Source organism: Manacus candei, unplaced genomic scaffold (genome assembly GCF_025592945.1).
Source record: "Manacus candei isolate 608988 ecotype Guabito, Panama unplaced genomic scaffold, ASM2559294v1 h1tg000034l, whole genome shotgun sequence".
Lineage (NCBI taxonomy): Eukaryota > Metazoa > Chordata > Aves > Passeriformes > Pipridae > Manacus > Manacus candei.
Window position 1 is genome coordinate 4,143,597 of NW_026138082.1, and position 25,611 is coordinate 4,169,207.

Below are 25,611 nucleotides of genomic sequence, written 5' to 3' on the forward strand. Positions count from 1 at the left end.
AAAACATCTGTCCTCACAGTAACATGAAAAGCACCTCTGAAACCTGGTGTTTCATTCAGAGGTACCAGCCTATGCTTACAGAGGTGAGTTCTACGATGCCAGTACTTGCTCTTTGGCTCTAAGGCCAATTAGCACAGAGCAATTCAGGTACTATCCAGCTCTGCTAGCCTCTGAAATGCCACGGCTGCATCCAAACTGCCTGCTGGGAAAGCATTTGGGTTAGTGCTAACTTTTAACCAGTGCCCAGGAGTTTCTGCAGCATTTACATTTTTGCCAGGGCCAGAACTATGACAGGGTGATGGTATGGGCAAGACAGTCCCAGTGTCCAGGTGCATCCCCAGACACCCCATCATGCAGTACACCAGAGTCCAAGGCACCTGGAGCGGTCTGCAGAATTGGGCTGTATCTGTAAATAGCAAAGCTGAGAAGTACATTGAGCCAAATCCTGCATTCATGGAACAGTTACTTCTCTGGATTTCTCCTGGCAGAGGTTTTGAATCGTAACTCCAAAGCAGTCCAGCACAAATGAAAACAGAAGTATGAACTAAGAACAATTTCAGAGAGTAATGCAGCAGTAGCTAGAGTAACACATGTGCCAGAGGACAGGATTTGGCTCCTGACTCCAGTAAGGCTGTGGGAACAACAGAATTTTCATTTCCTCTTCCACTACAATGAGATCTTACTGCTGTAATTATGATTTAACCTGTAGAAGTAAAGAAATGGAAAGGCAAAACTTATAACTCTAAATATTTAGACTTTCCAATGCTTTCTACTTTTCAGGGCAGGCCTTACAACACTTCAGAAAAACATGCTGCTTGCTCCTTCTACTGTTTGGTGAGCAACAAGTGGCACAGTTTGTATAGTGAGTTGAGAGGCACTGTGCAGAGTATACATGAAACTCAGTAAACTGAGAAAGGAGCATGCAATAATGAATGAAAGAAATAGTACTAATGGGTTTTCCATAATACAGAATAAAGTATTTGGATGATGTTCACTGGGAATACAGGGCAGCTTTTAATATTATCTGACAGCAATGACCTGTAATTTACCCTCTGAAAATCAATAAAAACATAATACTGTAGCCTTTGCCTTATTCAACAGTATGCCAGGGTAAGCAAGCAGTGCTCCTCTGAGAATCCAGCCCTCCTTTTGCTGTGGCAATGGTGTTACTAAAATAACCTTTAAATCATCTTAACAGCTTAAAAGACAGAATATCTCATATCTAGGTGTATACGGGCTGGATAACAAGCATATTTTCCACTAATGAGCAATAGTGTTTAACCTACATACTTAGAGAAGTATAAGAAATCTAACTTTCTCTTCTTAAGTGGAACATCTGCATACAAGACACTCAGGAAGTAACCCTCTTCAGTTCACCCAAGACATGTTTATGTGTATTTACTTTCTCTTTTGGCCTTTATTCTCCCTTTCAAACCCAAAAAGGATATGGGATGGCAGCAGACACACTGCTTAAGCAACCTAGTATAAATGCAGAAGATTTAAAATGATCTTACTTTCCTCCCAGGCTCACTTGTGCTTGAAGAAATCATGCTGGAAGTCTCTTGCAAGAGCCATGGGAGCAGACTACCAGTTTTATTTTTAATGCCCAGGGCTGCACGAACAGCATTTTACCCAGGATCCTTCCCTTGCTATGTATGTACTTAGAATGAGGATTCCAGATGGAGTTGGCAATTTGTTGGCTTGCCATCTGAACCGATCTTTCTGATATTATTTATAGAAGGTCTGCTTTTAAATGGGCTAGCTGATATTCTCATCCATCTCACTGCAGCCCTTGACTCCAGGGGCTGCCAGCAGACTGTCATAGCCATGACACTTGGCAGGCCAGGTCCTTGGCTGGTATAAATCAGCACTACTCTTCCTTACTGCTGCTGAGGGTTTCACTTGACATTTTCAGTACCGCTTGATTCACGCCCCAGTTAATCTGTTTCACTTTCATGGTTTTCCTTGCGTGTTTAGCAAAAATCCTTAAACACTGTTAGCTTGCTTCTAATTGAATATTCCAACTGAAGCATCCATTCAGACAGCTTCCAAGCACTGCAGTACTAAATGGTATATTATAATTGAAATTATTATTTTTAATTAATATAACCATAATAAAATTCCCAGTTCAGTTACTGTACATGGGAAATTTTTCAGATTTTCTGACTACCAGAAAAGTATAATTTTTATTATACAGAAATGAATTTGTGGGCAAAAGCAACATGTGTTCTAACTTATGTTATGTTGCAAATTGATAGACAATAATTAACTGTTGATTATTTCCCCTTTACAAAAGACAAAAAGCAATTAACCATTAGAGTATATTTTAAAAGAGTTATTAATTTCTATTCAAGCTTTTGTTTTAACTTTATGCTTTAAATTTACAAAACAAACTAATTGCATTTGAAAGATTTGGACCCATGAGAAATAGTATTCACTATTCTTTGGTCTGTATCACTGTTTGGCTTTTTGACCCAAGAAGCAGCACAATTTGGAATATTAAATGCAACTTTCAGCTGTAATCTGCCACTGTAGCTGGTGGCCCACAGTAATGCTCAGGGCTATTTGAATGCAGTTCAGCAGAACTTGCTCATATTCCAAATGATCGTAAAGTTTCTTTTTCCCTAGACTGCCATACGAATATTTTGGATATATACTTGGGCCCTTTTACCTCCCTTACAGGGCAAGGAAATGACCTGTGGTGGATGGAATTTAAACTGATATCTATATAACCTAAAAAATATAGAGCTCAGTTCTGCATCTACTGAAGCTCCCTGTCTCCCCAAACTTTTGTCAATCAATTTAACTGATGTAGCATCAGTGTGCTCAGTAAGAAGATTAAGAAAATACTACTTTTCCTTTGAAATCTGCTCTTTTTATTCATGTGTTTTTTTGAATGAAATACCTTCCAGAAACACAGAACAAAATGTCTGGTTAGCGTCACAGTTAGAAACTTCCCCATATAAGCAAATTTCCAGTGCATTACTTCTCTGCATGGACTGTCTGACCTTATAGCCAAGTGTACTGAAAAGTTACTTGGCCCTAAATTTTAAAATAGAGAGCAAAAGCAAGAAAACAAATCACAGAAATAATTAATTGCATTGATGTGCAGTACAATAAATATTTTAGGGAAGGTCCCTCTGCTTGACAGAAGATTTTCTTCCTTTTACAGTACTATACATGTAACAGCAGCAATACTGCATGGTACTCATCATCACTTCTTACTGTGTTTTATTTCCACCCAGAAAAACTGCATAACCATAGTATAACTAATAGTGCATTCTTCACACCCCCAACCAGCAGCCTCTTAGTCTGACAAGCATGCTGACTAATTCCAGCAGTGTTGACCTTTGTATGGACTCAGTGTGATCACAGGCTCAGTTCCCATATCTGCAAAGAAGCCTTCAGCTAAAAACAAAACAATTTTAATGTTGTCTCTCATCTTTGATCAATGGAAAGTCCCATAAAAGAGTTATCCACTGCAGTACTAACATGATTAAATAGTGATTATTTTACCTAAAAATCCACAGATGGCTCATACAATGCCCTTCACAGCAGAAATTATGTATAAAGTTGCATACATTTTTTCATTTTCTTTCATGTCGCTTAACACTTCCAGACTGGCATTAATTAATAATCAATTCTTTGTCAATAAACTAATTTCTGCAGTTCTCAGAGAATTATGGTTTTGCAAATCAAAAGAGGACAGGGAAGCATATAAATATGAAGATAACCTTCCTGTGAAACATAAGCATGATAAATGCTAAGGGACCTTGGAAGTTAGCCAACTAACAAGAAGTACAGCACTTTACTCTGTGGAGCAGCACCCATATGAGGCAATACAACTGGGAAGGGTGGCAGAAGGGAGATACATAGTCCATACACTTCTCAGAGATTTGCCCTTCCAACCATTTTACTGCAGTTTCTGAAAAGCACTGGACTACAACCAGGCAGGTCCTCCTTGTTCTCTCCATCTGAGTCCAGAGTAGGTATAGAGACACCATTTTACTGCCCTGAGACTGCTGCACTTAGCAGGAAGGTTGACCCATCTGACATTTACATGATTTAATGTCTGTTCCACAAGTATCAACGGATCAATCTGCACAGATGCAGAGCTTATCACTTTAGACACAGTAAAAACCCTTCCATTTCAATAAGGGAGCAGTACAGTCTGTTGAGAAAGATGCCATAATCAACCTGTTCTGGTCAATGTCCCCTCTCCCCACACAGCTACTCCTTCCCATACACATCGAAAGCTTCAGCTCCTTGCCACCCCACCATCCTCTGCCAGCAGCAGGAAACCAGCATCACCATATGTTTATATGTTCACAAGGTATCAAGGCTGCTCAGCTCTTTTTAGGACTGAGCCTGTGTATTTCTGAAGCAATAGGTATTCTTCACTAGATCCAGTCATACAGTGGAAGAACTTATTGTGGCTATGTGACCCTTACCATCAGCTGTACCTGGGTTTTTGAGAATTCCTTAATTCACTTTGATCAAAATTACTCAGGTTATTCAGCTAATGATGGCGAAGCGTTTAACCTCACTGGTGTGTTTTTGCCTTTATTAAAGGAGTGCTCACATAACCTGCTCTGCTATGTATCAGTGTACACAGAGTACATCACCAGTGCATGGTGTACATGACCAGAGATGGTGGCAGCAATGATTCCATGGGATCTGCAACTTCTTCTGTCAGCACTTTCTGGCCTAGAAGAGGGTGCAGTTTTACGGTGATAGAGCCATTATTGTTTTGCTTATCTAACAAGTGCCAGCATAGTAACTTTGTCTATCAACACTTATCTGTAAGAAGTGAGGTTAACTAGTATTGCTCACGATCACATAATTCTTGCTAGAACTCACTATGAGAGATGGCAGCTTGTAGCACCCTGCTCAAACACAAAGTACAGGCAATGTTATCAAGAGTGTGGCCACTTTTCACCCTGGCAACCTTATTCAAAGATCACACAACTCACTTCAGGGGTAAGAAGGACTGAGATTATAGTGAGGGGGAAAGCAAAAGACAAGAGTTATGTATATCCCCCTCTGCCAGTCATTTAAACTGATATAAAAGATACTCTCTCCCAATATGTTTGAGATTTAATACATATGCAGAGGTACTGATGGTAAAGCAATAGTAGCATGTGAATAGAGGTTAGGGCATTTGGCCTCAATGTGGAAAATAAATACAATTTCAACAATTTAGGAGGAATCTATGCAAATAGTTCTACAAAATATGATGTGTCACTTGATAGCTGAAAAGGTCCTTATTTTTTCCACCTATGCAAAGTGATGGTTTGGCAATTATGCTGACTGTAAGACAGACATTAAGCTATTTACCCTTGAACACTTAAGCTAACGGACAGTCTAGATACAACAGACAGGGACAAACTGCCCATAAAAACATCCTGGATGGAAGTTTGATGAAAAACTTAACCATCAGCACAGGCATTTGCTGCACCAGCTCCCAGTGGCATCAGTGGAAGACAGGAAATAACCACTATATTGCAGTAACAGCAGGCTGTACTCAGTGACCTGGGCAGTTCTCATCTTGCTACGCAGTCACAATTCACTGGAGGCTGGTTCTCTCCTGACACACTTTTTCTGAAAAGTGATCATTAAGTTCATTAAAGTTCCAATTCCATCCATATGGAGCCAATTTTAGCAACCTCATCTCCATTTCAAAGTTTCTCATCAGGGTCTTATGAACTTCAATACTTTTTTTCTTTCTCATCTTCTCTTGGTGGGATCAAGAAGTACTGGTAACCTGTCCCATCTTGAAACTAGTCACCTATACCGATTAGCTAGTCCTGGTCTTCTGAATGCTACAGTTGAAATGAAATCTCCTCCTTACTTCTCCTGGGTTATTCTTCAAGTCCTTTAATACAAATGGGTTTGATTAAGGCCTTGCCTGAAGTTTCTCAGTGTAGTGTTGTTATGGATCACTGTGGTCAACAGTATTCCAAATACGGCCTTCTGCCGCAGATGTGTCTTCATTTCATACATAAGTGCATATTACATAAAAATTAGACTTTTAAGAGAATTTACTATTTTCAGCATTTTAGAACAGTTACAAATGAACCTGGACATTTTTTGATTACGAACCACAGAACTCCCTGTCTTTGCTCATCTTTCTTTTCAGGAAAAGAAGCTGTTCTGCCATATCTCTAAATAAATAATATAACAAACACTTCTGCTTTTTCCCATCATCAGTAACATAACCTAATAGCATGGCAATCACATTTGACTTGATCCATCTCCAGAATTTCTAGTTGCAATATATTTTACACAAATCATCCTAACAGGAAGGTATAAGGGAGCCTAACTTTTGCAATCTAATAGATTATAACAGAAGACAGTCTGCTGCATACTCGTGAAGCAGTAAAATGTAGCCTATTTTAAAAATAATATAATTCTGTGCTTCAAAGTTCCTTATACCAAAATAAAAACTGGTATAAAACCAAAATTCAATAAGTTAATTTAATTTCTTTCCACAGGCCATATATGCTGCTAGGATTTAAATTTGGACTTACATATGTTTGTATCAAATACAAAGAGAGGAAAAAATATTAAATTTCAATTAAAGTCAAATGCCATCCAAAATTACTATAGATGAGACACTGGAGAAAATTCAGCAATATGTGTTCATATCATGTGGGACTATTTTCTAAATGCAGTTATTAATTAAAAAAATCCCAACCAACGAACTCAAATAAGTTGAGACATTTTAATTTCAAGGACTGCCTAAGACACATGGAAACATCCAACACAATTTTAAAAACTCCCAAATTTCACAGTAACCAGAATTTTTATCCTCTTTACTTCAAGATTACTACATTACCCATTCTTGAGGCCACAAAGAGGCATCCACTGCTGAAAGCTTTCTTAAATATCATTCCTCAGATTTAAAAGCCTGTTCTTCTATCATCCCCCTCCCTGATACCTTGCAATGAAGGTGAACTTAACCCCTTATTTTCTCTCCTAAATTTTCCTTAAATCTCTGCTTTCTCTTCGTCTTCACTAGTGTGTACAATTCTTCTAGCTTTCTAGTTGCATTGCTGAGGCATTATTTTTAACAGCCAATGTCAGTCCTAAGAATAGTCATACATGAATAGTCATTCATGATTCATAAACACTAATGACAGTCTTGGCAGTCTTCAGGCCTTGGTTAGGCTTATTGCCTTGGTCATCAAACCTCATGTTGGCTGCAGGAGGAGGAAGATTTGTGTAACTTTCAACTTTGACACTAAATATTTAATATTTATTCAGCATTTCATGCCAAATTCAACATTTGACACTAAATATTGAACATTTAGTTTTGGGTCGGACTGCTAAATTTTCTTTCTTTCTATAGAGAATGGAAACAATCTTAGCAATCTAATCACACGCACTCTGAAGTCCTATGAAGGAAAAAGACAAATTACACCTTGTTGCTATTCAAAATATCATTTCAAGGAATGCACCTTTCCTTAAAATTGTTTTTTTCATCCACATCATGCACCTCTTTGTGTATATCTTATGTGAACATATGTGTAGGAGTGAAGAAACATCATCACACAAGGAGATTGGCAAGACAGGAAAGAATAGACTCACTGGAAAATGAGTGTATATAGGACTCACCAAGCTCAGCTGAGTGTGTTTTCACATTTCAGGAAGAAGGGAAAGCAATAGTGTCTTTATAGTTCCAGAGCAGGTATCACTTTGAGCAAGTAAGAGTTAAAAACTCATAAAACAGAAGTGAGAAGGACACACAACCTCCACGACATGGAGCAATCAGTATTAGACAACCTGGCAAATGTACAAAGCCTGTTTAACAACAGGGATTGACTTACTATTTGTGGTAGGCAAACCTGTCCTGTCTCTCATGACAGAAAGCCAGACAATGAAACTTTTGTACTACAGCTACGTAAATGTAAAATCTATCATGGTAACTTATACCAAACTGTAAATTTGAATAAGTTATTGATTTACAAAGGTAACTTTCAGGATTTTCAAAATTAGTTTAAGACCCAAATACAGCAGTTGCATTCCATTCACTGAACTTTTTTTACCCTCAAAACCCAATTCCTAGTTTGATAGAGCTGGACAAATTTTGGTCAGGCCCAAAAGACCTGGACTGCATGTCGCTAGCCTGGCTGTGTTGGAGCTTGTCAGCTTGCCCAGTTCCCATGTACAGGGTACACTCCCCTAGGCCCTGTATTCATTTATTTATTTCAACAACTATTTGCCCACATTACATTCAATATGCACCATGAGTAATAGTATATAATCAGAGGATCATAGAATAGTTTGAGTTGGAAGTGACCTTAAAGATTATCCAGTTCCATCCTCCCTGCTATGGACAGGAACACCTTTCACTAGACCAGGTTGCTCAAAGTCCCATCCAAACTGGCTTTGAACACTTCCAGGGATGGGGCATCCACAGCTTCTCTGGGCAACCAGTGTTTGTGTTCCAGTGCCTCACCATTCTCACAGTAAAGAATTTTTTCCTAATATCTAATCTAAACCTATTCTCTTTCAGTTTGAATCCATTTCCCCTTGTCCTGTCACTACATGTCCTTGTAAAAAGTTTCTCTCCATGTTTCTTGTAGGCTCCCTTCAGCTGCTGGAAGGCCACAATTAGGTCACACCAAAGCCTCCTCTCCTCCAGGATGAACAAATCCACTTCTCTCAGCCTTTCTTTGTAGGAGCGGTGCTCCATCTCTCTAATCATCTTGGTAGCCCTTCTCTGAACTGTCCAACAGACCAACTGTCTTTCCTGTGCTGGGGACCCCGGAGCTGGATGCAGCACTCCAGGTCAGGTCTCCTGAGAGCAGAGCAGAGGGGCAGAATCACCTTCCTCGACCTGCTGGCCACACTGCTTTCGATGCAGCCAAGGACAGTTTTCTGGGCTTCAAGTGCACACTGCCAGCTCATGTCCAGCCTCTCATCAACCCACACCCCCAAGTCCTTCTTGGCAGGGTTGCTCTCAATCTGTTCATAACAGCTATCAAACAACAAATTGCTTAATCTCATTAAATCAAAACATGTAAAAGTGCTCACGTTGCTATGCTCTGCCCTCTCAAGTTGGAAATCACATTTTTATAATGCAAGTAAGTTCCATGTTGTATTTTGATTATATGGTCAGCCTTATTTCAAGTCAGTAATTGTCTAATATGGGCATTTTGTATGCATTCAATATTTAACAGCCTTTTAAAGCAATTTCTGGCCAGTACACTTATCAATTTGCGAACTGGGCTAGCACATATGCAGCTATAAGGAGGTGTAACAATGCTTATTTTATAAAGTGCTGTCTTTTATATCAGATTAAAAAGTGTCATGCTACGAAGTTAAAACAAACAGCTTTAGACCAAAAATGAAATTACAATGAGATAATTTCAAAAAGCTGTTAAAGATCATTTGAGACTACTTCCAAAATGAAAATTTATTTAGCATTGACATAAGCAAATCAATACAAGATCTAACAACAGGGTTAACAAGCAGGGAATTCCTTCATGATCTCAGAAATATAAAGCGTTAATTGTTAGACTGAACACTAGCCTTTATTTGACATATACACTCTTTGAAAAGCCCTTCCTTGAACACAGCAAGTCAAATCTTGAAACCCCCACCAACTTCACTGGAATTTAACATGCTGAATCAGGTGTCTGCATCCCTGTATAAAGCTCTTTCACCCTTAGAGAGGTTACATGATCTTTCACTGAGACAATTGAAAGAACAGGTTGTGAAGGTCCTACATGCCTAAGTTTTAACAGCTTCTACTCACGCTTTACATGTGTCTCTGTCCCACAACCAGCAGTGAGAACAGATAATTCTTTCCTTTTCTTCTCTAAAGAATACCCTAGCTCCTTGCCACCCAGAGTACATTCTGGGAACTGATTTCCACCAAGTGTTGAAGAAAAACTATTTATTTAGTTAGTACTCAGTAAATATAATTGTATTGGTTGGCATGGCTAGTAAGGTTCTTTACAAAAAAGATATTTAAGTTGTAAAGCTTCTTGCCAGAAGATAGTACAGATATTAAAAGTTTATGTGGATTCAAGATGAGACTAGAAAACATAATTAAAGACTTTCAATTATCAAGGATGCCAGCCCAGTTCACAAAGTCCACAAGCCTTAAACTGCTGCAGCATTGGAACTTTACTTTGAGGAAACACCTTCTTATGCCTCTCCTTTTCTACTGGTTTTGTTAGGCATCCTGTGCTGGGGAGATGGATCTTAAATCTGGTCTAGAGCAACCACTCCTATGATCTTACCATAACCATAATAGTTGGTTAAATGTTTTCCAAGGTTATATATACCTCTATTTGAAGAGAACAGAAAGGGAAGTGAAATACATAACTGTGTGTGGATACAAGATGTAAACAAGTGGCTGTTAAAACTTATTAACGCAACTCAGTTTCCATTTGTCAGTACTTTGGTGCATTTCAGAAAATAAGAGATGCTTATGACCAAGGTTAACTAGTTTGGTTTTTTTAAACAATGCAGATTATTCAATGGGTTGAAGCTAAATTCAATTCAGACTTGATGTGAAATAGATCTAAACTCAAATTTTAAGAAGTATACCATGAAAGCAGTGAGCTTTTACCTCACTCAACACAAAAAATGTACTATGTAACACACAATATCATCTGCAACACCTTTTGAAACGCTTTACATGAATTGAAAATATTTCCTTACAGAATAAGTAACAAACCCTCAGGAATTCAATAACTGGTATTTGTCAGCTGAGTTGAACTTGAGGCACCTCAGCTGAAACAAAGCTTACAGGAAAACCATAATGAAGTTTGTATGTTTTCATCTTCACTGTGACTGAAGCGTGTCAAGTAGCATTGTGAGTTGCTGTCTACTGCAAATGCCTGCCTTTATAATGTACTTTTTGTTTCTTGCGTACAACAACAGCACGATCAGGATTTGCACCTGCACATTTGCTAGCCAGGATAATTTAGTGGCAATAAAAAGCCAAGGTTAATTTCCCACCACAATTAGGTTAAAGGCCACTGTCATAATATGATAAGAAAATGAAAAATGGATGTGAGACACATTCCTTTCTGCCCATTCCATGTGGTCAGCTTCAAACTGTCTGTCTAGCTGGGGCACACCCATGCTAGATGCCCAGCAGTGCTTCCTCCCAGTGCCCAGAGGGAGAACCAGATGCCGCAGAAGAGAGGGAGGGAGGCCAGACTGTGCTGAACTGAGGGAAAAAACAATCATATCCACCATGCTTATCCTATACTTCCTCTATCTTTCCCTTTTTAAGATGGCTCAGTCTATGTTACTCCCCATGAACAGTGGTAAAACAGTGCCACATCTACTTTTTTTCCTCATTTCAGACACCACCTTCTTACCTCATCCATAGCCAGACCTCCTTGCTTCAGATCCCCATCATCCTATAACTATACTTTTTTTTTTCCTTCCACATTCTCAGGGATTTCTGCCACACCTTTCAGTTGCTACATGTCAAAAGCAGACCTCTTTCAAAACCCTTTATGACTTTGCACATACATAATGACACCTCCCAAATTTTTTTGACTACAAGCAGTTTGAGGTCATGCTATGATAAATGTTACATTCAATGTATGTTCTAGTCACTCATGGGAGCACATACAAAGAAAGCTGGTGCATGACAGGTGATGGTAGAAGAAAAGTTAAAAAGCAGTGAAGTGAGAGGACTGACAGAAGCAGTATGCAGAAGAATATACTGCTTTTTTGTATCCTGTCTTTTGTCAACAGATCAATCTAAAAAAAACAATCTGTATTTGCTGTCTGTCTTCACCTATTTGTATACTAGAAGTAAGATCCACTAATTACTTGCTCTTCACACAAAGACATTCTGTACTGGCTAGATGAAAAAAAAGTTTTGAAATACTAAATACTCCTAGCCATTTCCTCAATGCAAAATTTATAATATTTACCCTCATACCATGATCTGGGAAGGAAAAACATTTTAAAATAACAGCCAACTCATCTTCTCGAGGCTGTCTTCTAGATTCATTTTTTAATTGATGGTATAAACTCTCACTTCATTTATGCCTAGACAGCTTCCTGAGTAACAAGAATGAAATATAAACCAGATAAGAAAAATGGATTTTCTAGCCTACAGCTAATGAGTTATGTGAATTTATTTAACACTGATTTCAGACACAATGTGACAGAAATTTGGCTGCATCTTCTAGAATAAAGGTTGACAATATTTCACTGAGCAAGAAGTCAAGAGTAAATATTTTATTGTGTAACCAAATTTAGGACAAACATCATTTTCAGCACATAATTTAACAGAAACAACATTCCAGTCAAATTGGCTAGCTTGACTCACTACACCAAAGGATAAAGCGATCAGAACTGCTCTCTCTAATTCAACTTATATTTACTCAACTGAAAGCAAAACCAGACACTACCAGATGCATACACAGAGATAAAGTGTAACTATTCCCTCACTTGGTCAGCTTAAAACTAGATATCCAACTAACACCCAAATGGAAAATGAACCAATGATTTCCTTCATCATCCATCAACATTGTCATCAACAAAATCTCCATTCTTTCTTTCTGCTGCTAATGAGCTTTGCCATTAACACACACATGCTATCAACATCAAAACCTTCTCATCTCTCACTCTAAGCTGCACTTGCCAAAAAGGAAAATGAAAATACTCACTTTGGCTACATTTGCTTGCAGAAATGGACTGACAGAATGCTCATAAACAAAATTAGACATAATTACTTATCTCTATTACAAAGAAATCTTCATTTGCTTAGTGGAAATATTGCTTAGGTCGTCTCCACCCCTTCTCTAAAAAAAGCAAAAACCCCGCAGGAACGCCGGGCTGCTCCCCGCAGCTCCCTTCCCCGCGGCGGCGGCAGCCAGCGCCGCGCACTTACTGATCTTCTCCTCCCCCCTGGAGAAGGGAAAGCAGCAGAGCTGGCCCATGGCACCGGCCGCTTCAGCTTCCCCCTCGTCCTCTTCGCGTGCACCTCAAGCAAAACCTGCAGATCCGGCTGCGGTCCCTGCAGAAACTGCTTATTCTGCCCAGGAGAGAGCGGGCGATCTGGAGAGAGCGGCGGCTCCGCCCCGCCCCGCCCCGTCCCCGGCACGGCACTGCCAGCCACCGCCCCAGCCCAGCCCCTGCCACAGCCCCTTCCCCAGCCCAGCCACCGCCCCAGCCCAGCCCCTGCCACAGCCCCTGCCCCAGCCCAGCCACCGCCCCAGCCCAGCCCCTGCCACAGCCCCTTCCCCAGCCCAGCCACCGCCCCAGCCCAGCCCCTGCCACAGCCCCTGCCCCAGCCCAGCCACCGCCCCAGCCCAGCCCCTGCTCCAGCCCCTTCCCTAGCCCAGCCCCTGCCCCAGCCCCTTCCCCAGCCCAGCCACCGCCCCAGCCCAGCCCCAGCCGTGCCCCAGCCGTGCCCCTGCCCTTTCCCCAGCCCGCGGAGCCGGGGATCACTCCCATCCTGCGCTTTCTTCCGTGACATCCAATTTGCTTAAAGACCGATCTTCCCCTTTCCGTCCTGACGTTACAGGAGGGACGGACGCTTGAGAAAACAAGCACCCGCCTGGCCACCTTAAATACGTGGCTGTGTGCCCCTGCCACCACTGCTCCTCTCCGTTCACAGCGGTGTGCTGAGAAACGGGAGAAAATACAGAGAAGTATTAGGTATTTATAGTTAATATATGGGCTCTCCTTCTTTCCCCCCGCAGCAAAAATGAGGTTATAAGACTAAGGAAGGAAAAAAGCTGCTCAAGCTGCTGGAGGAGCAGCACAGAAACCCTCGCCTGAGACGCTGAGAAACAAACTGGGATTACTGCTCTGGGTTTGGTGGGGATTTGCCACCGACTTCAGCAGGAATAGAACCAGTCACCTTCACTCCTGGTTACTAGTCCTCCTTCTCAACATGGTGTGTGTTACAAGTGTGGGTGATAAAGGTCACCTGGTGGATGTAATAAACTTAGGATTTTACAAGGTAATAAAATACTAAGGAGATGCAACAAGAGTAAAGAGCAAGTTAGTGATTAAAGATGAAAAATAACCAAAGGCAGTCCTACAAGTATTAGTGTAAGTCCCAACATTACTCAACACAATAATTAATTATTTGGAAGTAAATAAGTAATAAAACACCAAAGAGTGGAAGTCTGGCATACACAGTGAGACAGGACAGTAAATGAGCACAGCCTGTATGGCTTTGGCAAACTGAGTCAATTCATCCAAAGCATGTAAATAGAACCAAATGGAAAGACATATATTTTGTTTAAGTATTCTTCCATTCACCAGAACCAAAAATGCCCAGCTTTCTACTTATTTTGTCTTGTGGTTCATTTAATTTTTAAAGGAATTAGACAAACACTACTGGGGTGCTCACACATTGTTAGCTATAAAAACATACTTGCCAGGTAACTCTATTGTGAATATCTCAGATTTTGCTGCAATTAGCTGTCAGCACAAAATGTTCTGTTAGAGAACAAGGAATGTACATGACACTGGTGTCCAATAAACTCATATTGAAGACTGACCCATGGTAGGCCACTCATAATGACAAGAGTCCCTGGATGCCCTGTGGCTCTTAAAAATTGAGCTCATACTGCAATTTTCCCTTCATTGTGGGAATTAATAAAATCTCCCTCTCTTCTATCTGGATGTGTATTTCTGTTAACATGTAGATATTTATTATTTTGAGACTTTTAAATCTGTTTAATTTACCAGAAATCTGACAACAACTTTTAAAGTTTATGTTGTAATAGACAGATAACACACACATATACACACAGGCAAAACATGATCCCACAGGCCTTCTATCATTAGGCTAATAATGAAGGAACGCAGGTGTACATAGAAATTGTGGGATTACAGACTAGCAAGTCTGCACGCTGTCCTGGTGTTGGCTGGAATAGAGTTAATTTTCTTCTCAGTAGCTGGTATAGTGCTGTGTTTTGGATTTAGGATGAGAACAATGTTAGTAATACAACTGGTGGTTGATAATAATGTTGGTAACACTGATATTTTAGTTGCTGCTGAGCAGTGCATACTCAAAATCAGGGACTTTTCAGCTTCCCGTGCTCTGCCAGCAAGCAGGTGCACAAGAAGCTGGGAGCGAGTGCAGCTGGGACAGCTGACCCAAACTGGCCAAAGGGATATTGCATACTGTAGAATGTCATGCCCCCCCAACTAGGGGGAGTTGGCTAGAAGGCACTGATTGCTGCTCAGGGACAGGCTGGGCATTTGTCAGTGGCTGTCTCTTGATTTTATTATTCTCTCTTCCTCTCCTTTTTATCACCATCATGATCATCATAATCACAATAATAATTATTATTGTGATAATAATAATAATTATTGTTGTTGTTGTTATTATTGTTATTATTATTGTTATTATTTCATTTAATCAATCATTCTTATCTCAACCCACAGCTTTTACTTTTTTTCTGATTCTTCTCCCCATCCCACTGTGGGTATGGGGTGAGTGAGTGAGCAGCTGTGTAGTACTTACTTGCTAGCTGGGGTTAAACCACGACACAATTTCCTGTCCAGGAAATCCAGGAAAATCATGGTGTTTCACTGAAAGATCATCCATGTGCACTGGAAAACCAGCCTTTCATGACTGCAGTCAGTTCGCTTTTGCAAGTAATTTTTTTACATTCAGAATGCAAAAAAAACAGAAGAAACCAAATCCATAATTACTTTCCGTTTAAAGACCTAATCTTGCACACGTCCTCTGGAAATACATGCAGTCACTGGCACTTGGAGCACCATTATGGACAGCCTGTGACAGCAATAGTTCTTAACATTTGATATTAATATATTGATAGTAAAACATGTGCTTGTTTTCCTTATGACATTGATGAAATAAATTATAAGGCTCAGATGGCTTTTTTATTAATCTTGTTTATATTACAAAGACTAATATTTACAGATGAAAAAAGAATCCAGTTACCACAAAAATGAAGGTATGAATTCTGCTGCTACTAATCTGCGCTATTAAAATGTTCAAGGTCATATGACATGCTTTCCAGAAAAGCCATTGATTTAACCAGAGGCAGAAGTTCTCCACAAAAATGTCTAGTGCTGCATAATCAAACTACTATTTGATTCAAGAAATTATATGTTTGTTTTCCCAAATGTAAGAATCTCTGGATGGAGAATCCTATGAATATTTCATCTTTTTTATAGAGATAAGACAGCTATCTGAGAAGAACAAGTGTATTGTATTTAACATATTTATAAGGCATGGTTCATTATGAAATTAAATTGTCTTTAGGATAAGTAATATTCCAAAACTATAATGCATTAAAATAAGGTTGCCAGGCAGTAATTTTTATTCTTTTCCATCACTACTCTCTTATTAACAATTATTAGATCATGTACTGTTTAAACAATGTATCTTCCAGTAGCAGAGACAAAAAATCAGGACGGTATATAAGTTTTTAAAATAACTGTAAGAATTATTAAGTTCTATATTCAATGAAATTCATTTCAGCTGTGCAGTTGCCTCACTTGAGGAGATGCTGTCAGCCTAACCAAGAGCAAAAAGAAATGAACATGACCCATATTCTACAACGTAAATGAATTAAACATGATACTACAGGGCATAAGTGAAGACAGTCATCAAAGCACAGAGAAAGTATTTCTAAGAGCGAGCAGTATCTTCCATTCTGGTCAGGATCAAAACAAGAAGACAGGCAACATTTTAGTCAAAAACCCCACTTATTCTCCATCAGGTAAAGTTACTAAAAAAAAGTTCAAGTCATATAATAAACATTAACATGTATTTTTAAGTTTTATGTAAGCATAATCTCCTTCCATACCACATCTATGTAGTACCTAGAGGTATACAAAACCCCTAGTGCTGTCATCTTTTCATAAGCATGTTTAACAAAGCAGCATAAGAAGCACAAAGTCCTCTTGTACATAAAACCAAGCATCCTTCTGTCAAAACATGCAATAACCCTAGTTCACACTGATCACTTTCTGAGCAGTCCTGGCAATCCATGGATGGCAGGCTGACAATACTCTATTAAGCAATTCTGGAATAGTCACAACCAGTGACAGACCTCTTTCAGACATGTACAAGCCATCTTTTAGCCAAAACTAACAAAATAACATCAGCACAAATGTGGGTACAGGGAAAAAACAGAGGGTTCAAAGAAGGCCCTGGCCCTTTAACACTGGTCACATCATTGTACGTGCTCTAACTTCTGAGATGAGGATTGGGATCGTGAAGTCAATTGAAACCTCCAGAGCTGGATAGAGTCCATCTTAAATATTTTAAATATGATATTCAGTAACAAAAGTGGGCCTGATCACGTTCTCAGTGCCTTGCTAGCTCAAGGCCTGCCATTTGTTCTGTTATGACATCTCTTGAAATTTTGGTGAGATATACAAAGTACATTTAGACATAAGTTACAGCACAGCAGCAAAGCTTTCAGCTGTTTCAGGCATGTGACTGGATGCAGAATTATAATAACTCTAGCCATATGAGGCCTAAACAGCCAAAGTATTATTAGAAATGAACAAGCCCTAAAAGACACTGGTATGTATTTTGTTGGGAGTTAAAGAAACTGAAAGGTACATTGGGACTGAAACTGAGGGGTGGAATTTTTCCAGGTAAGGAATGGCAAGGTGCCATGCTTTATCAAGGATGGCTGTTCAGATTAGAAAAGACAAACTGGTGCCAAACCAGCAAACAGAACTACTGGCCTCCACCAAACAGAAATTACAGTTTTGAATCTCAGAAAGCCTCTCTCTTCACAGCAGATAACGACTAAGAGAAACCAAAATATATTCATTCTAAGCAGAGGCAATTTCAGCCTTCTTAATGCTCCTGGAATACTGTTCAGCTGATCCAGAAGGAACCTAGCAAAGCTTTTTTTAGATGATGCTTGTGGTGCAAATTATGTAAAAAGTGGGTTAGGAGGAAAAGCTGATCTGCATTTCAACTTAAAAGTATTTGTGCACTCAGAACCTAAGCTGTTCCCAAGTCTATATATAAAAACACACATACACACATACAGAGTGCAGAAGACAGTTTATCACTGTAAGTTTTGGTTTGGGAATACCTACCAAATCAGAGTTACAATGTCCACTTAGAAGAAAAAGCAGGGATAAACCAATGATCTGTTGGACTTGCTAATATGTAAACATATTCTCCTGTGTTTGACAGTGCAGACTATGCCCCCATTTCTTTCTGATACTTCATTTGCAATGCATTGTGTAATTTTAACAATTTTTCAATTGTGTCTTCTGAAAACACTTCCAATTCCATTTTTCTGGAGAAAAAGCTTAAATGACTAGCTTAAATTAACTTTAAAGTATTTTATTTTCTTTCAATGGCTTAAGAATAATCCTAGAAACATGTATTATACATTAAAAAAAAAGACACTGAGTTAGCATTTACATTATAAAACAGAAGTGCATATTTTAGCTATGCTTTTTAAAACTACATTAAAATACTCCAGGGAACTCTCACCACTAATATGTGTTTTACAACACTGCCTTCTAGAGATAGAATCTTGCTCCTATTCACTGTAAATCACTATTTCTACGAGTTTCATTTCCTGAACACAACTGTACCTTTCAGCAAAGGCTGGGATGTGAGCCATCAATATGCCTGCCTTCTATTTTAAGTGCAACCTGAGGGTGAGGCTCAAGACCAAATCTGCCAACAGTCCAAGTTGTTACCCTCAGGAACGCCTTTAGAGACATGTTTAGAATAAGCCATACAGCACTTCTGGGTGAAAACCACAAACATACTCAAGCTCTGCAGAGTACTCACTGCATCCTTCTTGGGTGTATACGTCACAAGGTATCCCATCTATTCCTGCAGTGATTTTGCCTCACTGAGAGGGGGTGTACGAGAGGGACTTCATGCTGGATGCCAGTACAAGAATGTGTCCCCTTTCACATATGACTTGTAGATTAAGCAAGTCCCATGACAATGACAATGTGAAAAACTTAGGTAACGTACACCTCACACTTCACAGTCTTTCCAAGGCTCACCTTACAAGCCTAAGTCTCTGAGATCTACCAAGCATTTATTTAATTCAATATTCAGCTAGTTCCTGCTGATCCTGTGGAAAAGAAAGATTAAGGAATATATAAAAACATGCGAACCAGAAACTGAAGGATACGGTAGTTATTGTGGGGGAAATGCCCTTCAAAATCCTGAATCTCTTAATACAAATTATTAAATGCCATGTGTGAAAAAGCTGTAATTCAAGTCACAGGAAGATTTTTGGTACTCATATACTTTTTCTGTCGAAGATGTCAAGGCGAACTGAACGGTTGAGATAATGAGACTTCAAAAGAGTTATGTTCCTAGCATGCAGTCACTCAATGATTCTACGAAGCAGTAGTAGCTAAAGAGAGCTATCATTGTCCAGTGATGGTTTACTGAGAGTTAACCTGACTATAAGGACATTAAGGAGAGTATAAAAATTTCCCCTAACTTTCAAATTATTTACTATAGTAAAATACTGATTTTTTTTTTATGCATATAAAAATTAAACAAGAGAAAGATGTGGTAGTGTAAAGGCTCTAATGATTACGTTCTGACATCTAAATTGGTAAACCTTGATTTCCAACAAGTTATCACTATGCTGTTTGCCTTCTTTTAAGAAGACTTTTATTTTTTCCAAAATCTTGTTCTGAATATTTTATTTTTCTGGTTACAGGTAGTGTTTTTAAATTATCATTTTGAAGAACCGAAAACATGGTTATGAAGAAAAAGAAGTCAGAGATCTGTTCTTGTGCATCCTTCCCTTGTTCTCCATTCAAACATGACAAATTTTTACATTTAAAATAAAAGGCATTATGAACATAGCACAGTGAGATATTTTTGCAATATACGTATATTTTTGATCACATTAGGTTAAAACTTTCTCTCTGGAACACTGAGCATTGCACATAGACTAGAAAAACAATTCTTGTTAAGAAAAAAACAACCTGAGTTTTCCACTAGAGCAAGTCAATTGAATGCATTTTTTTAAAGGAAAAAAAGAAATTACAATGAATTATGACTACTAATATTCCTTGCCTTCAAGACTGTTAAGAAAGTCAGTGAAATGCACTGACACTGTGACACAGTTTTGTGGGTCAGATGTGCTAATGCCACTGACCCCAGTCAATATTTTATTGCTGATGCATTACTCTTCTTTATCATTCTCTACTAAAATTCTTCTCATGTTTGGAATACTTACATAAATAGCTCACTGAATGTGCCCAAAATTTAGTGGGCATAAGGTTTCACTGGGAGGTTCTGATTGCAGTCCCCTTTCCATTCCTGTTGCAACACTCCTCAGTATTGCAACTTTTCCCTGCTACCCATTTGGAGCTCCAGAGCCCACATTTGCTAATTTTCTGAGAAATGACAAAATTCCTTTTTTCCTGCTTGTTAAATCTGCTGGTAAGAATGCAAGTCAAGACAGAGTTGAGATTTAAGGTAGTCCTTTCTGTAAAAATTTTCATTTATTCTAGAAGTACTTGACAGTACAACAGCAGAAGGCTCCTTAAATATGTATTATTATTGTCTGAAGAAAAATTGAACATCGAATAGAGAGATGCCCTACGCTCTTCGAAGTTCTGGAAATCAGTAGTAACAGTTTATTTTTTCTGACTTTTTAGTGAGAACAAACTCCTTGCAACAACAACAAATTCCCTGCAACAAACTCCGTGCAAACTCCTTTGCACTTTAATTTTCTGCCATATTATTCCAATATACCAGTGAAAATGAGGTCTTTGGTGCTGTGCAAATAAATACTTACCATTAAAAAACAGAAATTAAAAGACCAGTGCTAGTTACTGCGCATTACAGCTATGTTTTAAGATTGTATCAAAGGCTTTTCATGACTCATGAGATGAAAAAAGGAATTATTGCATTAAAAAAAAACCCCAATATTAATAAGGTTTTGATGCTGTAAGCTTGATTGGTGCTCCTTAATATGGTTCACTGAAATCTGCTGCCATTTGCTTTAGTAAACTGTACAGCTAACCACACCTTAATCAGTTTGTTCAGATTATAAAGAAAATAAATATTCTGAAAGAAAAGGATTAACCCTTTCCTTTGAAACCACACATTTCACTTCATAACTTTCCAGAAAATCTCCAGATTTGAATATATCCTTAAATACACCCTTTTCTTTCAGTCAACATTTCTTCAGAAAGATCAGCCATAGTGGGAAGAGGGTCTTTGAATGAAGCAGGGAGAAAAAGGATGCTCCGACTACTGATTAGGTTCAGTCCAGAAAATCCTCAATTTTAAGTGCTTGACTGGCTCACACACATGAAATCTGCAGGCAGTCAGATGGATGACCAAGATCAGTGCCCAGAGGAATTCTTGTTTCCTCCGTGCCAATGAGATGAGAAAGCACCTTAGTGTGTCAAGCAGTTAATTCTCCCCCACTGCTGGGGCTTTGGCCAGGCAAAACATCGTTGTCCCACACCTGCACCACATATCTGTGAGACTCCACAGGAACATTATCTTTTCCGCCTACCTAAACTTGTTCGGCTCAGCAAAGGGTCACGTGGGCTAACAGCCCATGCTATAATGGAGGCTGGACTATGGAACCATCTCTGGCTTTACACTTCATGTAGATTCAATAGCTATATTTCAGAAACTCAGCAGTCTCCACCTTGAGTTTCAAACAGAAACCAAGTATGGATCTTTCAGGCCACCCTTTTGCTTGAATTGTTTTATCTGATTTACATGCAGCACTGTGGCTTTCATCTGACATGCACAATGTCACCTGAAGCAGTACATACAAGGTGAAGCCCAAATCTATGCCAGCTAAAACTGATACACAGAGAACAATCTTTGCAACTGCAGGCAGCAATTGCGCTAAACTATTAAGCTCTGCTTTGAATATACCAGTTCAAATAAACTTATTTCAGGAAAAACTTTGCTCTCACTTCTTCCTAAAAAGACAGAAATTGGACAATGAAAAGTATTTCAAGATCTTGCTCACATATTCTTGAACAGTGTAAACATTTAGTCCAGTAATCATTTACTGGCTGTAATTTAAAAAAGCTGTTTTTTTCCTTTTACAATTTTTTGATTGCTGTTTTAATTTACACTATGAAAAGAAAGGGGGAAAGACCATGGAATTTAAAATGCTTATCTCACAAACAGGCACAAAAAATGAATTAATTATTAATATATCTTTGCAGCAAGTGTAGTGAATAACCTGTATTTATCACTTCCAGGTGATCCCTTAGCATGTGGTCTACCAACACACCACAAACACTCCAGTGGACTGAAATCTGGTAAATTATTGGTATAATTTTAACTAATACGCATTACACTGGCATGGCTGCCTGTGTGTGAATCTACCAAATTCATCACCACGAAGAGAAGTGCCAGATAGTCTCTGCTAAAAGATCAGAAGAGGCAGTAACACTGACTCATTTCTTATGATATTCTGTGCCAAGACTGTCTTGAGACCAAAGTAGAAAGCTCATTCTAAATGGAAAGGAAAGGAAAGGGAATGCCAGCCAACTTCTGCTTTCTCAGATGACTGTGAACTAAACTCATTTTGGTTAGTCATACACAGATTCTTATTATTCCTTTCATACATTCTTCTCAAAAAAATCTGAGTAACAGAAGTCATGTCCTGCACCAAAGTTAACAAATTTTTTTCTAGAACCCTGTTATTACTTTTCTACAGATCCTAATTTTGATTTAAACAAATAGTTCTACCAGTCTTTCATTGCCCTCCAATTATGAATAACATGAAATACTGGAGTTAATTAAAATAATGTAGATCTAATTATAGTACTTTCCCAAGAGACTCAAACATTAGTAGAATATAATTACAGATTTAAAATTAAAAGACATGCATTTCCAAATAAATCAGTAAGTTATTTTTAGGGTCATATAAGAGTACTGACAACATTAATCTGAAAGTTATGGATACAGGGAAAAAGTAAAAAGTAAAGCAAGAACAAGTGAAGCAAAGATTATGCATTATGATTTTCTACCACATCTCTGTAAAAAGATGTAGCAGTGATATCTACGTAATATAAAGCCTGCAACACTGAAAATACACAATGTGAAAGTCCTAGAAACCTATGGAATCAAAAGTGAGCTAACAACTAGAAGTGATTTACTGTAAGGTTCTCAAAAAAAGCCAGCTAGCACTACATCTAGAAGACTTTCTTGTATCTTCATCTAGAAACATGCTTATTGTCTTTCAATCTCAGTTTCTAAGATTTATGAGGGAAGTGTGTTCTGGAATTTTAGTTTTATATATGAACACCTATTACCTATTTGTAGAAAAATTATATCATTTGGAGAAAAATATTTTCATTTTTAAAAGGAAATTTAGGAATTGGGAGCTTTGACTGAGCTGCTTTAACAGAATAAAATGTAAGTAACTGAGGACACAAAATTCCTAAAAAAGATATTCACCTATAACCTTTTTTTTGACTTGTAAATTTTATTTATACACAGACATATAACAACCCCCTCCTTTAATTCAAAACCTGCTGACATAATACATCTATGAAATGCACTTTTCAGTAGGTAGATAACATACATTAACAGACACAGCGAGTGTTATATTTCACAGTGCAAAAGACAATGGACCAGGACTATGGACCAAAATCTGTTTGCAAAACAGCCCTTGGGAGTCTGTAGACTGTAAATCTGTAAATCTCTTACTATAATTGCACTACTAGTACAAAATTATTAATATAATTGCACTGACAGATCATTACAGTACAAATTTGCAAAAACGTATATGTGACAGAACGTAGCCCCTTACAGATTCTTCTGTATTAAATAAACCAATAAAGACATAAGTGTTCAAATAAAAAAGCTATAGTCAGAATAGCTACTGCTACAGAAGACAAACTTAGTAGATATATGCAGCTGACTAATTCCATGTGTTTGAGCAGTGCAACTCATCTAGAGTCTAGACAAGAAGGATGCTAAGTAGAAGCTCAAAAATATTCAAATATTCAAAAATATTTTGTACTCAACTAATGCACTCTACTGTACAATTCTTACCTTTAAATCTATTCTATCACAGAGCAATATTCTCCCCAAATAATTTTCTTTTCCTTAGAATCTCATTAGGTAAGCCCCACCACCACTTGCCCTGTATCATTGAACTACCAAACTGAGAAAGAAGAAAAGGAGTGAAGGTGATTGGAGAGTTTAAAATTGAAAGCACAGATAATAAATCAGAAAGAACTAAATTTTTAAAACCTCTTAGCTCTTGTTCCTCATAAGCACCTGAATAAATACAGCATCCTTGTGAAAACTGGTCATATAAAGGCTCCATGATACAGAGAAGAAGCAAAAATACAGATGACTCTTTATCAGGAACGTATGTGCAATAGTTCTAAAATAACTAAGGCATTATGATTTACACGTGTATTTCAAATTACAGATTTAGGCTTACTCTGAAATGCATGGGATTTTATGCCTGTATAGAAAGACTTGTACTATAACATTGAAAACTCCATTTGGAGAAACAGTATGCCTTCATACTGTGTTTTGTGCTCTTAGAAATAAAGAAAAGCTGTCCCCAAGAATATAAATAACCACTAACTACATTCAAACCAATCCAGGTAATGAATTATGAAGAAAGATAAACCAGATATTCCCTATATTTCTGGAAAAAAAATATGAGAAGCTCTGACTAGATAACTGCAAGACAAATGGAAGAAGCAAATGAGGTAACAGCTAATCTGAATTGTGGATGGTGTGTTATTTAAGGTATTGTATGTATCAGGAAAGAAAATTTCAATGTATAGAAAGCAGAATTTACCAATAATAATGATCACCAAGAATTCAACACAATCTTCTAAAAGTAGGTATATTTTCCATGTAAAATAATGATTGCTTTTGCTTGTTTTCATGTGAAAATAACATTTTTAATATTAAAGATACACTAACAAATCTCCTGCCAAAGGTGGTATCACAACCTAATCAACTGATGCAAATTTTTAACATTGAATGTGTTTTGTGTTTGCAATACGATAGGACTAGGGAAAGAAAACTATAGAGCTTGCCTGCATTTGAAAGATAAGACAGATTAACACTGCCTGGGAATTTTAAAGTACTAAGAGCTGTTTCTGAATAATTCCATATGTGAACACTGTTATTTTGGAATAAGAGAGTGCTTTGTTCCTGTTCAGCTTGACCCACTTTCCCAAAGTATTTAATTAGGAACAGTTTTATGTATAAGAAAAGCTTTTGTTCTCTTGATTAAAGCAATAAAGTTCAGTATCTAGGATTTTTGATTCAAAGCACCTTAAACATTAAAAAAAAATAAACGGGCTATGGAAACAGTGCCTAGGTATTAAAATGAAATTGTGGCATTTTCACTGCTTCTCTAAATAAATTTTTTTAAAGTAAAAGGTTTTTTTAAAACAGTCTTCAGTCAGCAATTACTTTCTGCTGTAATCTATAAACTGTGGATGGCTACTCAGAATTCTTTAAGACAAATCTGTTCTTTGCAAAGCATAAAGTAATAGCAGAGGCTTTTAAAAGTATGTGTGAAAGGGTCAACTGTAGTGTTTTGGGACTTCAGAAATCAAACTATTTACCTAAGGTAAAACCATGCAGTCTAGAGAAGACAAGAAGAGCTCACTCTTCCTGTACTCTAGCTAATCCAAATCCAGGTGAAG

At 38.2% G+C, this 25,611-nt stretch overlaps 1 protein-coding gene across 4 annotated transcripts in view; it reads right to left on the reverse strand.

Annotated features, from left to right (window-relative positions):
* AKAP7 (A-kinase anchoring protein 7) overlaps positions 1–25,611 on the reverse strand; it is an 87,485-nt gene that overhangs the window by 14,828 nt on the left and 47,046 nt on the right. The window lies entirely within an intron of this gene.